General features: G+C 44.3%; 1 pseudogene; it reads right to left on the bottom strand.

The window, feature by feature from the left end:
* Positions 1 to 660: 660 nt before the first annotated feature.
* LOC146822881 (arf-GAP with coiled-coil, ANK repeat and PH domain-containing protein 2 pseudogene) lies at positions 661 to 3,105 on the bottom strand (annotated as a pseudogene).
* Positions 3,106 to 16,149: the final 13,044 nt, after the last annotated feature.

Below are 16,149 nucleotides of genomic sequence, written 5' to 3'. Positions count from 1 at the left end.
CACTCTTTGCAAATCTTATACCAGTTAAAGCCTCATAATTACCAGTTTGAACTTAATAAATTAATATTGTTTTTGGAAATAACTTTTTCAAAACACGCAGTTTTTGTTTATTTCGTTCTCTTCAAGAAGTAAAACGTTCACATACATTTGTTTGCATAACATTTCCCTTCAATTTGGAAGAACATTCCTATACCTTTTTGAAATTTTTTAAAATTCTATACTAATTTATTTGCATTTTCTAGTCATTGTTGACTAGGACATGAAAACTAAAATTAGATATTCAAAAGCTGCCATCTAGACTGAAAGTGTAACCAATTTTAGACCATGTACTGGTGCTTTTTTACATGAAAAACAGGCGCCAGAATTGATATACACTATGTAGCATGGCATCTGTTTCACTTAGGATTTACAATGAGAAGCCTTCAAATATGTATATCCTTCCGCGGAGGTACCACAAGGTGAAATGCATGGACAGTCAGACCATGTGGTAACTTGATACATTTAAAGCAAGGAGTACTTTGCTAGACTGGCTGCTGATGTATCCATAACTTCTGGCGCACTGTGGTGTCTTTATGCATATAAAGGACCCTAGATTCATTGTGTCAATCAAATGCCCTAGGAGGTCCAAGACTGTTCGGTACTTAAACTAATGTTCCCAAGTCATGTAATGAGCCAGGGACCAGGCACTTTACTCAGGAAGAACCAGGTGAGGTGTGGGTAAGGACAAGGGTAACCTTTTCTCCTCCTCATCGCTGAAGACTTTGGTGATTCGGACGGCTGGAAACGGTTTAATTTCTCAGGATTATTGGATGCCATCTGTGAAAAGTCACTGAATATGTCCTGGTAGGTCTCGTCACCTGACTGTCCATATAGTCCTTCAGATTCCCGAATCTCCTCATTCCTTGTTGCCACTAGCAACAGTATTACAATATCAGCATTTGCAGCTTCAACTGCAATAGTCAAGGTGTCTTTTCCTTCTTCGTCTTTGGTGTGCTGATTTGCCCCACGTTTCAGAAATAAGCAGACTTGCCCAGTGTGCCCTAAAATAGTTGCATGATGCAGGGGTCCTCTGCCATTCAGATCCATGTGATTAACATTGGCACCATTCTGCAGCAGGAACTCACATGCGACCAAAGAACCCCCATGCACAGCCTGAATGAGTGATGTTGCACCGTTTTCCTCTGCATTCACCCAGTTAACATCTGCGCCATGTGCCAATGCTTCTGCCATATCAGGAAGGCTTTTCTCATACGCAGCTCGAAAAAGGTGTAGCCCTGGGTGAAACTTTTTCGAATCCTGAAATACTGAAGAATCTCGCTTCTCGACCTGTAGGACTGGTTCATGAAACCTGTTTGAGGATACAGTAGAGGCAAGAAGTTCTCGACTGCCATCTGAACTGAAGCGGAATCCACTGCCATTGCTTTTCACTGAACGTCTGGAAGATGTTGAGAAGTGATCCTGTGATGTCAGGGACTTCTCAGAACTACTGAGGTCTTTGTTCTTGCACTGGGAATAGGGCCTTTTCTGTCCATCAAGAGGGTGTGAAGCAATGCAGTCCTTATTCACAAACCTCTTTTCCACGTACTTTGCTCTGATATATGCCTCCTTTTCCAGTCTTGGATTTTCATTGCCTGGCTTCTTTACTCCAAGGGTTTTCAATTTAGCTTCATATATTCGATTAATAACTTGATTTCCCAGTTCACACATCAGCTTTAGTAATTCAGGCTCCCATGTATCTAACGTTAAAGACCTTACTTTCGAAAAGTGCACACCAAGACTCCTGTGTATCCCAGAACACTCAAGGCACAGGATGATTCCAAGGTTGATGCTGGCCCATCGCGGATCCGCCAGACCACAATCGCAGCAGACGGAGTTTCCAGCGATACACTGAATCTGCTGTAATGCACTTTCACCTTTAACTAATTTCTCTTTCACCTCGCAGCCAGAGTCCCGACTTCCTGTGGAAGGTGAAGGTTTCTTATCGAGCTTTTCCGTCTCATCACTCTTTTCTCTATATGCTGTAGCAATACTAGTTTGGACAGCTTTAATCCATGCCTGTCGCAGCTTTTCTGAGTCAGCCTGTAGCATACTGCTCTTTGTTGGTGTGACTACTTCAAAGCAGAAACGTCTTTCTTTGTCTTCACAGTGTTTAACTGTGCAGAGTCGTAAATCTTCGACAACCACTGTGGGGTTATCCTTCATTTTTTTCTGATATACCAGCTGGTTGTTTTGTATTGAGAACCAGCGCCTGTTCCAAGTTTTAAAGGCATTACTGGCCCTTTTAAAGAGATATCCCTCCGTTACAATGCCATTAGTCGCATCAACATTGTATTCAAGTCTGAGGTCATAGTTGGTGAAATTTTTTTGCTGAATAGTGGAGTGTTTTTTTTCCATGTCCCTCTTCTCCTTTGCTGCATCCACAACAAGCTGATCCAACTGAGAGCCAAGCTCTGTCATGTACGGTTCAAGTCCACTGAAGAGATCGTAGCCCTTGTGGAAGAAGCCTAGATGTGCATACATGAAGGATAACATCGATTTTAAAATTTCAGACCTCCGCTTTGACTGAAGAACATTGATTTGAAGGACATTGTCCAAAGCTATGTGCCGGAAGCATTTTCTTTTTGCGATTAAGATGTTTGTTGCCTCCTGCACCTCGTGCAGTTTTGTTCTTTGAACTTGGGCATTTTTAACTAGTGCTTTTTCTTTTTCTTTACTGACCTTATCAAACTGCTTCTTTGCATCTTTGAATTTTCGAAGATCATCCTTAATAAATATCTGGAGCTGTGTTTTAATGGATCTCTGAGCTTCGTCAAACAGGATTGTGTGATAATTGATCATTTCTTGGAGGCTGTCGGAAAACTTCGTCAAGCTGGACTCAATCACCACATCCTTGCTTGAATACTGTGCGAGGTCCCGAATGCCATTCATAAATTGCTTGTTGGCAGCGCAAAAGGCCTTGCCTGCATCAATCATGCCACTACATAACTTAACAAGCTTATCAAGTTTCACTTCCAGTTCCGTCACATCACCTTCAACTTCCTTCAAAGTGGCTCTGAAACGGGGAGAGTCCTTCAAGCACTCCTCGAAATCAACCGTCACCTTCATGCTGTCGCCTCGGCCCCTCCCGGGCGATGAAGGTGAGGGCAGGAATACGGAGGCAGCAGCAAGAGAAGGGGATCTGAGCGCAGCAGTTGAAGTCTGTCACACTTCAGCCTGCCTCACCGCTGCACAGCTCTCAGCCCTCGGCGCTTCCTCCACTTCTGAACACGGTCCCTGCTGGAAGACACTCCAGTCTCCTAGATACGCACGTAGACATAGACAACGGACAACAATGCAAGAGTCGGAGCGTCATAGACACAAAATATAGAATCAGATTGTCGTGCTCGGCAGGGTTCCACCAATGTATTTGCATTTTCAGCAACAAGGCAATTCATCATTGGAGGTAGTGGTCTTTAGTAATTTTTCTGTACATAGGCAAACCTGTGTTTTTTTATTGTCTGGTCACTAAAGTCGATTTTAAATGAAGGTTTCTGCAACAACAGAGACTACTGCTCCCTAGATTCTTTGTCAATAAGGGTTACCTGTCTGCTAAACTAGTGTACTATTGAACGTGTTACAAATTATTTAACATCTCACAGATGCCTTAATTAGGACTGTGGATTCCGTAAAACAAGATGTTTATAATGTCCGAAAATCAATGGATCAATACAGCTCTTGATTAACAGTTTTTACTTTAGGGACATGTTTTTTTTTGTTTCACACATGATCCCTCCGTGGGCCTTGGAAAGAGAAAGCATTAAGAGTAATTGAGGTCTTCAGTCAGCCGGTATGGGTCCATGGCCACGTTTCGTACACGAGGAACAGCAGTATAGACTAACACATCAATAGAAAGACATCACATTAAAGTCAAAGGAACACAAAAGCACACATCTTCACTTTATCCTCTTCCAAAGCCAATGAATTTGCAAAAATAAATGTTTTGCCATCCGTGTCTCAGAATCTAGCTGCATGGAGCTTCACCTATTTGTCATACAACTGGTGTTACATGGTCAACCATTAAAAAAACTAATTGAATTCTTCATCTGAATACTTATTTCATTCAACATTATCAGTCCTTCAACTATCTGTGTTATAAATTTCTCTCTTGCACTGAAAATTTTACAGAGCACACTGCAAACCTTTGCACTCTGTAGCTGACGCTTCTTTAGTCACAATATTTTTAATCACCTGATGTGTTTTTACTGTGTTCTGCTGTGTTTTATGAATTGTACTTCTTTTTAAAATTTAACTTGTTGCTTCTGTTTTTCGGCGGCTGTTAACTCCGCCTGAACTCTCATTTCCCTTCGTGGCTCCCCACTTCCTGGTTGAGCCAGCCTTGGGACGCCATTTTGTGAAGTGCGTGCTCTAGTGTTCTCAGAGGGCGGGGGTTTTAAAAATGTGTGCTGCGCGAGCATGCCGCTGGCGCGCCGCTGGCACGCCTAAGGCAAGCCCGTCAGTGTCCAGGATGCCCCATGCGCCAGCCACTACGCCAGTGCACTAGTCTATACTAGTGCTGATCCTTTTGTGTATAATGGTCATGAGCTGCTGTCCCTCAACTCTAATAATTGTGGGGAATGTAGGAGATGGGATGCAGCAGTGGACAACAACTACACCTGCGATAAGTGTAAGCTTGAACACCCCCTGTTCCCCCTCGTTTCTGCTGGTGAGCCTGAGGGTGGGAATGTGTCTCGTGCTATTAAGGCTGTGCTTATTAATGCCCGCTCATTTTCTAAGATTTATCAGGATATTTTTGACTTGGTCACAGATGAGTCTTTGGACCTGCTCTTTGTAACAGAAACTTGGATTACCCCTACCTCTAATCCCGTTGCTGAAATGGCTACCCTTAACAGGTTTAAGATATTTAGAGCTGATCGCAAATAGGGGCGGGCGGGGGTGATGCTTTGGTTGTGAGAGAAGAGTGGGAATGTCAATGCAGTGAACTGACTGATTCGCCTGACATTGAAGCGCTCGATTTTTGCATCAAGACTACTGTCTTGGTGGGATATTGCTTTACCATCCCACTGGACCGGCAGGTCCTTTCCCCAAGCTGCTTGCCAACTGGATCATGCCTAGGGCTCTGCGATACTCACATTTTCTGCTTCTCGGAGACTGTAACATTCATATTGATAACACGGATGAGAGTGACACGTGTGACTTTCTAGCTGTGGTACAATCGTCTTTACTCCAACAATATGTGTCTGCCCAACTTATTGTGGTGGACACATATTAGATAATATTTGCTCTAGTTTGCCCTTGGTACTGCTTCCCCCTCTGCCAGTCACTTGGTCTGACCACTATTTGATCCCTTTTTCCTGGCAGATTTCCAAAGGTCCTCCTTCTCTCAGGCCTCATTTAAATGGCCTGTGTAGGGCGCCTCCTAAAATTGAGCCAACTGCATTTTGTCTAGCTCTAGCAGAATGTCAGCCCTCGCTCCCTGCTGATTTTGCTCCTGCCCTTGCTCATTTTATTAGCTGGATTGAGAAGGTGGTGGTCGATCTCACTCCTCAAGCTAAACCCAGACGCCATAATGCCCCTCTGTCTAATCCATGGTTCTCGCCCCAGCTTAAATTTCAGAAACAGCATTGTAAAAGGATGGAAAGGAAATGGAGACAAAACTATAGCTCAGAGGCCAAGATCAAATTGAAAGTTTCCCAAAAAGTTTATTATGCAGCTATTGTATTGGCCAATCGGACTTATTACGCTGATCGTATTGCCGAGTCGAGCAATAATGCTAAAGAGCTGTTTAACATTGTAAAAAGCTTTACTTCCCCCAATGCAATGAATTTGGTCCATGTCCCTTCCCTATCATGGTGTGAAGAACTTTCCAATTTTTTTACCAATAAGGTCAGGGCATTTCAATCGCATTTTCATAACCGTAATATCCAGCCCTCTCAGCTGTCCTCTGATCACCTATCTGGTCCCTCTACCAATGTTACTTTGTCTTCATTCGACCCTATATCTCGGTTGGACTCCCTGGCTGCTTTGTCTTGTCTTAAATCGGGCTCCACTTACTCGCCTTGCCAAACTTATGGCCAAAGCAGCTACTGTCATCAATCCACTCTGAATCAGCTGATTAATACCTCACTTACACTTGCTTCCGTTCCCACCGACTGGAAACAGGCGTTGCTTGTCCTGCTTATTAAAAAGGTACTTTGGATCCCCATCTCCCTTCCAGCTATTGCCCCATCTCTCTGCTTCCAGCCATTGCCAAAGTATGCGAGAAAATGGTCAACAAGCAGCTCACCTACTTTATTGAGCAGCAGGGGTTTCTCCAGCCTGCCCAATCGGGGTTTAGGGCCTCATATAGTCCTTAGTCTGCCCTAGTGGAAGTAGCGGAGGCCATTCGTGAGACTTTGGATGCTGGGGGCAGGGCCGCCTTGGTCCTATTGGACCTCTCGGCCGCTTTTGATACTGTTCCCCATTCACTTCTCCTTGCCCGTCTGCAGACGTTGGGCATCATCGGTGTCGCATGGGTGTGGTTAAAATTCTTCATGGAAGATAGAACCCAGCAAGTTTGGATACCCCTTTTGTGTCAACATCTCAAGTTCTGCTGACAGTGGTTCCTCGGGGGTCTATATTGAGTCCCTTGTTATTCAATCTTTACATGATCCCTCTGAATCAGCTGGCCGAGGACCTGGGTGCTAAAGTGGTTGCCAACACCAACGACACTCAACTTTTGTTTACCTGTAAGAAGCACGCGGCTGCCACCTCTCATATCAATGCTTGCCTGTCTGCTGTATTTAACTGGCTTTCGTTGGCTCAGTTGAAATGTAATGCAGACAAAACTGAGATCCTTTTCTTTAGGGAGTTCCCCCCATTGTTTTGGCATAACTTTTGGCCCAACGATTCCCCTAGCCCCACTCCTTCTGGCCACCCTGTAAAAAACCATGGTATCTGGTTTGATGAAAAGCTTAGCTTTGGTAACCAGATCAGCAAACTAACTGGCACTTGCTTTGGCATTTTAAAACTCCTCCTTAGATTTTTGCCACTGCTGCCTCTTCCTGCTAAAGAAGCTGTCATCTGTGCTTTGGTCACCTCCCACATTGATTATGCGAATGCGCTGTATGTCGGTCTCCCTTGCTACATTTTGGACAAGTTGCAGGTTGTCCAGAATGCTGCTGCTCGGCTGTTGTTGGACCTACCTAAGCGCTCTAGTGTTAGGCAACATCTGCGTAACTTACACTGGTTGCCAGTTGAAGCTAGGATTATGTTCAATACTTTGGTCATTGCTCATGCTGCGCTTTATATATAGCCCTGCCTATCTCAGGAAACGCTTTCAGTTTTACACTCCGGGCAGGCTTCTTCGTTCCTCGAACATGATCCTGGCCACTGTCCCCAGGTTTCGCCTGAAACGTAAGGAGGGCAGCTCATTGGCCTATCTGGCAGCAACATATTGGAATTCCTTCCCTTGGATCTGCGGAGCCTTGAGAATCCTACTCAGTTTAGGAACAAACTCAAAACTTTCCTGTGTAACTAGCTTGTCCTGGCCTTTCTTCTGCTATCTGTTTCTTTGTTACTCTTGGACTCACGCCGGGACACTCTTTTGAGTAGCTGTACATACTACAAATTATGATAACATAACATAACATAGCATATAATCAAATACGAATGAGTAATATTAATTTAAGGTGATGTTTTAGGGCCTGATTACGAGTTTGGCAGTGCGGCGCCAAGTTCGCCCTACCGCCTCATTGCTAAACCTGTGGTTGGGCCGTCTGCCAGATTACAAGTATTTCTCATGCCGGGTGGGCTTTTTTTGGATGTTCCCATGGCGGTCCCATAAAAATGGGCACTGCAATGGCATCCCCAAAAACAGTTCCTGCATGGCATGGACTGTAAAGTCCATGCAATGCAGAAACTGTGGTACATGCACACAGGGGGCACATGTTGTGCCACACTGCATGCACGCCAGGGCACAAAGGCACAAGAGGGACCTGTGGGGCCCCCTTTGTTTCCTCTCTGCCATGATTTTTAATGGAGGAGGAACTACTGTGAAAACCGTGGTGGAGAGTAAACTCGTAATATGCTTGGTGGCACCGCGGGAGTCATGCCAAGCATATTGTGGCTCCTGGTGGCCACATCACCACCAAGGAACGGTGGTTCCCTGGTGGCTGCAGCAGAGCAATGGAAATCCGGCCGCCCTAATTGTAAAAGGGCAGTTGGAAGACTGCCACCGCCGCGCCCCCAACTCTGGTAGTCCGTGGACCACCAGACTCATGATAGAGCCCTCAGGGCCCGATTATGACTTTTGGCCCAGCACGAGTTGGCGATACACCACCACCACACTCCTGCTGCTCAAGAGGCATGGTCAGACCGCACGCCAGATTAGGAGTTTTCTCCTGTGTGGTGGGCTGGTTATTGGCATTCCTGCGTGGTGCCTCTAAAAATGGGCACCGCAATGGGAACGCCAAAAACAGTTCTTGCACGGCATGGACTGTGCAGGAACTTTTGTACATGCACACGGGGTCATATATTGTGCCCCCCTGTGTACATCCACATGGCATAAGGTATTTTGGTAGAATCGCCATAAAACCTGTGGCAGAGAGGAAACTCGTAATATGCTTGGAGAGACAGCAGCAGTCCAGCCAGCACATTGCTGCCTCAGGACTGCCACACCACCACCAGGGAATGCCGGCTCCGTGGCAGCATCAGCGATCCCTTGGAAGTACGACCACCTAAGTCATTATGAGGGGCTCGGATCGCCGGTGAGGCAGTGGCTGGACCACCACTGCCACGCAACCACGAGTCTGGTGGTCCTCAGACCGCCAAACTTGGTAATTGGCCCCTTAACTTTTTTCTATTTTAATTAACATAAAAGTGGTAAAATTAGCAAAGTCTGTGACTTGTTAGCTGCAATGTTTTGACAAAGTAATAACTGTTTAAAGGAATGTGAGAGCAATTCAGCTCGCAATTTACTGATGTCTGCAAATGTAACCAGATTTATGTCTCCTTGTCACCAAAACACCCATTAGAGACATTTAACAAACATCCAAAGTGCCTCCTATTTATATATTAGGTGTTTGCACACCTTCTTAGCAGTAAGGAGTATATGTGCAATAAGGAAATAAATAGCAGCATTATGGAAAAAATAGCTATGGTTAAGAAAAACGTAGGCCAGATGTCTGAATTTTTCATGCAACACAGCGCAGCAACCAAGTCTGCTATGCTGCTCTGTGCCAAGGGGGAAAACACAGTATTGGATCATATCTACTAAATATATCCTGCTACTGCTGTCATTCCCTCTGCTGGCACACAAACAGGCTGCCTTGCTCAATGCACAGCCTGGCATCATGGTGTGGAGGTGAGTGTTCACTGTCCAGGATGGGATGAGATTTGAACTGGAAGAATATCCTTCCAGTACAAATTCCTATCCCTGGACAAATTCAGAAGGATCACACACATTGGATGTGAGCTGTGCACTGCAACACACGGGCAATGAGTGTTTTTGAGGAATAAATACATATCACACATTTCTCCTAGTAGAACCTGTTTGAAGGAGTCATTTCAATTTTGACACAAAGCCCAATCTAGATCCACCCTAGTAACACCTCTTGATGTAAAGCGACACAAAGCAGAGCAGAAGAGTTTAATAGTGGAGAAAAATCAACCTTTCTAGTATAATACACCTTTTGCAATAATAGTAAATACACTTGTAAGAATATGCATCAATTTGTATTGCTTTGCACCCACACTAAGGTGGAGTATTTTGATGCATTCCCAGTTTTACCATTGTGGGTAAATCTGGGAATGCACCAAAATCAATGAGTGGATGTATGGGAACACCCACGATCGACTCTTGGAATGCCTTCCTGGGTCAGAGAAATGCAATGCAGCAATTTGTGCTGCATTTCTCCTGATTTATCAAGCCATGCAGGGCCACGCAAGGAGGCCTTGTGTGACCTGACAAATCTGACTTAGGTTTTGTGTTGCCCTTGGGCACCCTTGAGTAGCATAATGGTGACACAAAGTCTTCATGAATATTTCCCTAAGTACTTTTCTGGGAAATGGTTTCCCACGGTCTCTCTTGTGTTGCCTGGAACACAAGGAATATGCAATAATCTACATATTCAGTGTCATGCCTGCATCATGTGACTGAGACAGTGGCTTACTGACAACAGAAGGCTGCCATTGCAGAAATCATTGATACAAAACTCACAAGATTACTTAGCTGTTTAGTCTTAGACTAACATGATTGTAATATGTTGAAGCGCAGTCTGCACAGCATTGACCCCTGTGAGCTGTATGTGACTCTTATGTGGCAAATACGAGTTTTCCATATGAGTAAGAAGAGTAAAGTAGCACTGTATTAATGATCTTTTGGTGAGTGAGGAATATGCTTTAATTGGCCAGATTGATCTAGTTTTATTGTCACTACTTGCCACAATAGGCAAATCAAGAAGCGTGTTTAGATTCGTACATCCTAAGGAAATTTGGCGTGGACTTACACTTTGCACAGTTGTGAAAATGGGAAAAACACTGCTTTATATAATTTTGCAAATGCACAGTTCTTTAATTAACTCTCCTCACAGTACTAAAATGTATTGTATATATATATATATATGAGAAGAACTTCGTCAACTGCTGCTGCATTTACTGGAAGGACGAAAACGGACCCAGAACAATTCAGTGCAAGGTAATTTTATTTAACCATCGGTGCACCACGTACCACCATGACGCATTTCGGCCTCAACACGGAGGCCTTGATCACATATATATATATTTGTCCTCAAATTAAAACTGAGATAATACCATCTTTCACAGGGCGCACATAACCAAAAGGCAATTGAAGTACCATCAACGGAAATTGGTAGTCCCTCCGTATTATGTGGTAAATTTAAATTACCTAGACTTAATTTATGTGGTAAAATTCAATACGAATAACTCAGTAAAAATAAGAGGCAGAATCCGTGGTATTCGAGGGTATAATAGGGAATTTATTCCTTACAAAGGAATGATGATGGTTCGAACCAGGCAATCGAGTTCCGTCACCACGAAGGTTCAGGAAGGGATCAGCAATACATTATTGACAGGTTATAATATTTATAGTAAAATGCATTACAGTAAAGACATATGCAGAAGGCGTAACAGCTGATAAGAATACACATACGTAATGAAAAAGGCGTTTCAATAGGCGTGCATAGAGGCGTATACTAAAAACGTCATTATGATGATGACACAAGTGGGTGGATCCATAAGAGAATCCTGCAAAGTCAGCAAAAATATATGGCAGAGATGCGCGCGCAGCCGCATGACGTGTGATTGACGTGTAACTAGAGGGTGAAGGGAACTCGACATTTAGCCTTACATGAGGAGACAGAAGTCTGGGATGTCAGGACAACCTAATCCCAAATCATATCTAATATCTTGTGTTTAAGGAACTATATTATCTGGAAGGAAAGGTCTTTCGGACAGAGCCTATTCTATACTGACTGCTAGTGCGTGTACAAGCGTCTAAGTGTCTACATGAGATGCGAGGGGGCATGGGCCTACCATGGTAACGAAAGTCATGAATTACTTGCACGGAGACAGTAAGGCCGGGCCCTTTGCTCTGCAGCTGGAGGGATGTTTACCTAAGCTACTAGACAGGAATGCATTTCTTGAGGAGCGGAGCAGATAACTTGAAGGCTGAATACAGTTTTGGCAGGCAACAGGCCGGGCTAGGCACCGTTAGCCGCGCAGGAAGTAAGACAAAGTTCATGGATACAGATGCAGGTCCAGGCTGGAGCATTCAGAGGCAGAAGCAGGAAAAGCTTGATGGCAGAATTCAGGGCCTACCTTGCCAGAGCTGGAAAACGTGAAAAGTATACCATATAAAGACGGTGGCAAGGCATACTTAGGAACGGAATATCTGACCCATTCATGGCAGATCTGAAAGAGGACATATTAACGTTGGACACAATTGTATTTGCGTCTTCATAGCTTGAAGTGGAGGGAACATACATGTACTTGTAGCATGTACATGGAGCCGTTGGGGTCTAGATAGGGGACACAATTGACCATAAAAATTCATATTTCCTCATTCCCTCCTTGTCCCCTACGGACCCTTCATGAAATATCGATCTTCAGGAATCCATCAATCTGTTCATGTAACATCATTTGCTCTTCTTTCTTCTTCCGTGATTTTGAATGAAAACTTGAACGTGGAATACACGATGTGGCACACAGGCCGCAAATCGCTGGTCCACATTGTAGACACAGGCAACAACTGAATACTATGAGAAGGCCAATACCTAGGAAGGATAGGACTTTCCATCCCCAGGCTGACAACACGCTCCAGAACCAACCGGACCATGTCCAGGTGCCTGGATTCTGATGTATCTGGTTTGCAATCTTGTGAAGACGAGTTATAGCTTTATATACAGATGGCGCGTTTTCTGGGATGAAAACACAGCAACTTGATCCGATGACCCTGCAAGCTCCGCCCCTATCGGCTAGGATGACGTCAAGGACAAGACGATTTTGGAGAACAACAATCCGCATCGCAGACTGCTCCTCTGTTAAGTTGCCTAGGGCAGAGGTAGTTTCATTCACTACTGCTTCAAGGGTTCTGGTTAATCTACGTATCAGTTTACTGTTTGAGACAACACCTATGTAAGGAAAGAGACCTTTATTGAAGTCTGTATATTGTTCCCATGCTGTTTCAGTGTAGTCGACAATCGGGATATCTCTCTGGGGTCTATGGTGTACTAGATTGGTATTTCTATGATAATCAGGAGGGGCTAGGAAAACAGGTGGCAGAAGGAATGCAATGTAACAGGTACCATCCCAATCTAGAGGTAGGCGTATATATGCGGTATGACCACATATGAAGTAAGAGTGACGGGAAGCTCTAAATGTAGACTTGCCTTTATCACTGAATTCGATCACAGTAGTACATTTACTATGACCCAGGTGTACTGAACCATTCTTTCTTACACAGAATTCACCTTTGACTGGTAATACGGACATAGCGGGCAAGACTAGTGCAGCTTCAGATTCAACATTCAGAATCATGAGGTTAAGTGTAAAATTACCTAATCCATATACTTCATTTTCTAGGTCAGTTCCTGTTCTTTTGGGAAGTCCCTCCTTGTTAGGATAACAGGCTTTAAGCAAAACTAAGTTCAGGTTTCCCCATACCCAGTTGCTCTGGTAAACTACAGTGTTTGAATCTAAAGAGTTAATCAAACTAAACCATGCTCCACAGGAACCATTGTGTGTGAACGGGTACGGAAAGAGAGGCAGAACTCCTTTGTACTTCTGATAGGGAGGGAGTCGGCCACATATCCAACAATTTGTAGCATTGCTGGTCTGATGGGAATGATGTAACATACTAATGAATGTGTTGTTGCGCAGCGCAAATCTATAGGACAACTCATGTGGAGGTAGTTCACTAAAAGAATGTTCGGCAGTAACATTGTAAGCAGAATAAGCACGCTTGAAAATAGGATAGTACATGTGCAACAGTATACTTGCAGCAATAATAAAAAGACTTAGAAAAAACATAATCAACAATGTCACTATACAGTGACTATGAAGTGATTTACAGTATGCATGTTTCTTGAGCTGTTTCTGTCTATTTCTCTCTCTAATTCGGTCTAGAGGATACATGTCAAAGACTAAATTCAACCGATTCACCTTGGAGAGGACTTAAACAATCGAATTGTCTGACTTGCTAGACCTTAGTTTCAGTTTGTATTCTTGTGATTCGGTCTTTTCAACCAGGGGGAGTTTTGAATCAGTCTCTGGAAGGGGGCAGGGCTGAGAGTTCAAATCCGATGGTAGTCCATGAAATTTCTTGATATGGCTCGAGTGTAACCAACCCTTGCGACCCTCGACCTTTACTGCTGTCCTCGTCGTTAGAAGTACCAGTTTTGGTGTTTGCCAGCGAGGCTCCAACGGGCTCCTCCTGTCGAAGTTTCGTATGAAAACAAGGTCTCCAGGAACCACTTCATGGGGCTTTACCTCGGTGTTGTCGGGAAAGGCTGCAGCTACCTGTGAACGGCAAGATTGTAGTGCAGACATCAAGGAAGCAAGGTAATCTGTCAGTATATTACAATCAACATCAGTGATTTTACGAGGTATAGGCGCCCCCCACATATTTGGTGGCCTACCGAAGACCACCTCGTATGGGGATAGCCCTGTGCGAGAATGTGCTACCATTCTCATGTAAAATAGTGCAACTGGTAAGGCTACTATCCAGTCGACGCCTTTCTCTCTACAGATTATAGAAAGTCGTATTTTCAGGGTCTGATTATGACGTTCCACGAGACCTGCTGCCTCGGGATGTCGGACACAGTGGAATTTCCATTGATAGCCTAACAAGAGTGAAATGTGTTTCATTAGCTCGGATGAGAACGGCTGGCCATTATCTGAGTACACGATACGGGGCAAACCATACCGTGGGAAGAATTCACGAACTAATTGTTTGGCAGTAGTCGGGGCAGTGTAATCTGAGACGGGATATGCCTCTGTCCAACGGGAAAGAGCGCATACAACTACGAGGACATATTTGAATCCTCGACATCGTTCCATCTGGATATAATCCATCTGGAGGACTTCAAAAGGATGATCGGGAGGTTGAAATCCACCCTGCTCTACAGGTACGCCTTTACCTGGATTGAACTGACAACAAATCATACAAGTTCGGACTTTCTGTTTGGCTGCAGCTCGTAAGTGTTTGTATATGTTAACTTTTCTATTCTTGGCTTGAATACAGGCTTGTGTCAGAGCAATAAGCTCTGCTGCTTGAGCTGATAATGTGTCAATACAATTTGTTTCAATGACTTCGGTGTCTGTCGTGACTGCATAAGCGGCCACTAACTCTCCTGTACTTGTTCTCATACATGAACCATCCACATAAAGTGTCAGGTCTGGGTCTGGTAATGGGACGTCTGTCAAGTCTTGTCTGGGTTTCGTCGTAATAGTAATGATTTCAATACAATCATGTGCCAGTGGGTCTGTTCCACTTAATGGCAAAAGTGTGGCAGGATTTAATGTACTACAACGTCTGATTTCTATGTGTGGCTGAAACCATGTGAGTTCGTAACCTGTCAGTCGTGCTATAGTCAAGTGTTATGTTTGTGTCCGGTTCAAGAGAACCTCTACTGCGTGTGGTACTTGTACTGTCAATTGATGTCCTAACACTATGGAATCGCTTTGTCTGATCGCTAGAGCTGTTGCTGCAACTGATTTCAGACACGCAGGAAGAGCTTGAGCTACGGGATCTAATGTGCTAGAAAAGTAAGCACATGGCTTGTGTGATCCTGCTTGTTCCTGAGTGAGTACTGACAAGGCAGTACCTTCACGTTCTGTAACAAAGAGTGTAAAAGGCTTACTGTAACATGGTGTCGCTAAAACAGGTGCTTGGCATAAAGCTTTCTTTAAGTCTTCAAAAGCTTGTGTATGTTCTGGAGTCCAAGGGAGGACAGTCGATGTCGCTGCCTCCTGGGTTGTCAACTGAATGAGTGGTTTTGCTAAAAATGCATATTGGGGAATCCACTGCCTGCAGTACGAAGTGAGGCCTATGAAGGCCCGTACCTCCTTTTGTGTCTTGGGTGGTGGCATGTTTACAATTAACTGGATGCGGTCAGGTGTGAGCTGTCTCCCCCATTTGGACAGCAAGTGCCCTAGGTACACAACTTGCTGGGCACAGAATTGCAGCTTCGAAGGGGACACCTTGTGTCCCTTGTCGGCCAGAAAATGTAAAACCGTCAGTGATGCTTTTTCACATTCGGGTTCGCTTCGGGCGGTGATCAGCAGATCATCGACATACTGAAGCAGTGCAGTGTTAACTGGCATGTGGATACTGTCAAGTTGTCTTTTCAGTGCTTGGCTGTAGATGCTAGGACTTTCTGTAAATCCTTGAGGCGCGTGTGCGAATTTAAAACTTCGTCCATTTAAACTAAATCCGAACAAATATTGACTTTCCGGATCGATTGGGACGCTAAAGAAGGCGTTCTTGAGGTCAATTACAGTAAAGAACGTTGCCTCTGAATCAATAGCTGTCAGTAATGAAGAGATATCTGGGACCACGGGATATTGTGGTACAATGCATTTATTCAATTCGCGCAGATCAATAACTAATCGATATACTGGGGGTGTTTTTGGATCAGTTCGTTTAAGAATCGG

The sequence above is a fragment of the Triturus cristatus genome, chromosome 5_2 (assembly GCF_964204655.1).
Source record: "Triturus cristatus chromosome 5_2, aTriCri1.1, whole genome shotgun sequence".
Lineage (NCBI taxonomy): Eukaryota > Metazoa > Chordata > Amphibia > Caudata > Salamandridae > Triturus > Triturus cristatus.
This window is presented reverse-complemented; position numbering and strand designations above follow the sequence as displayed.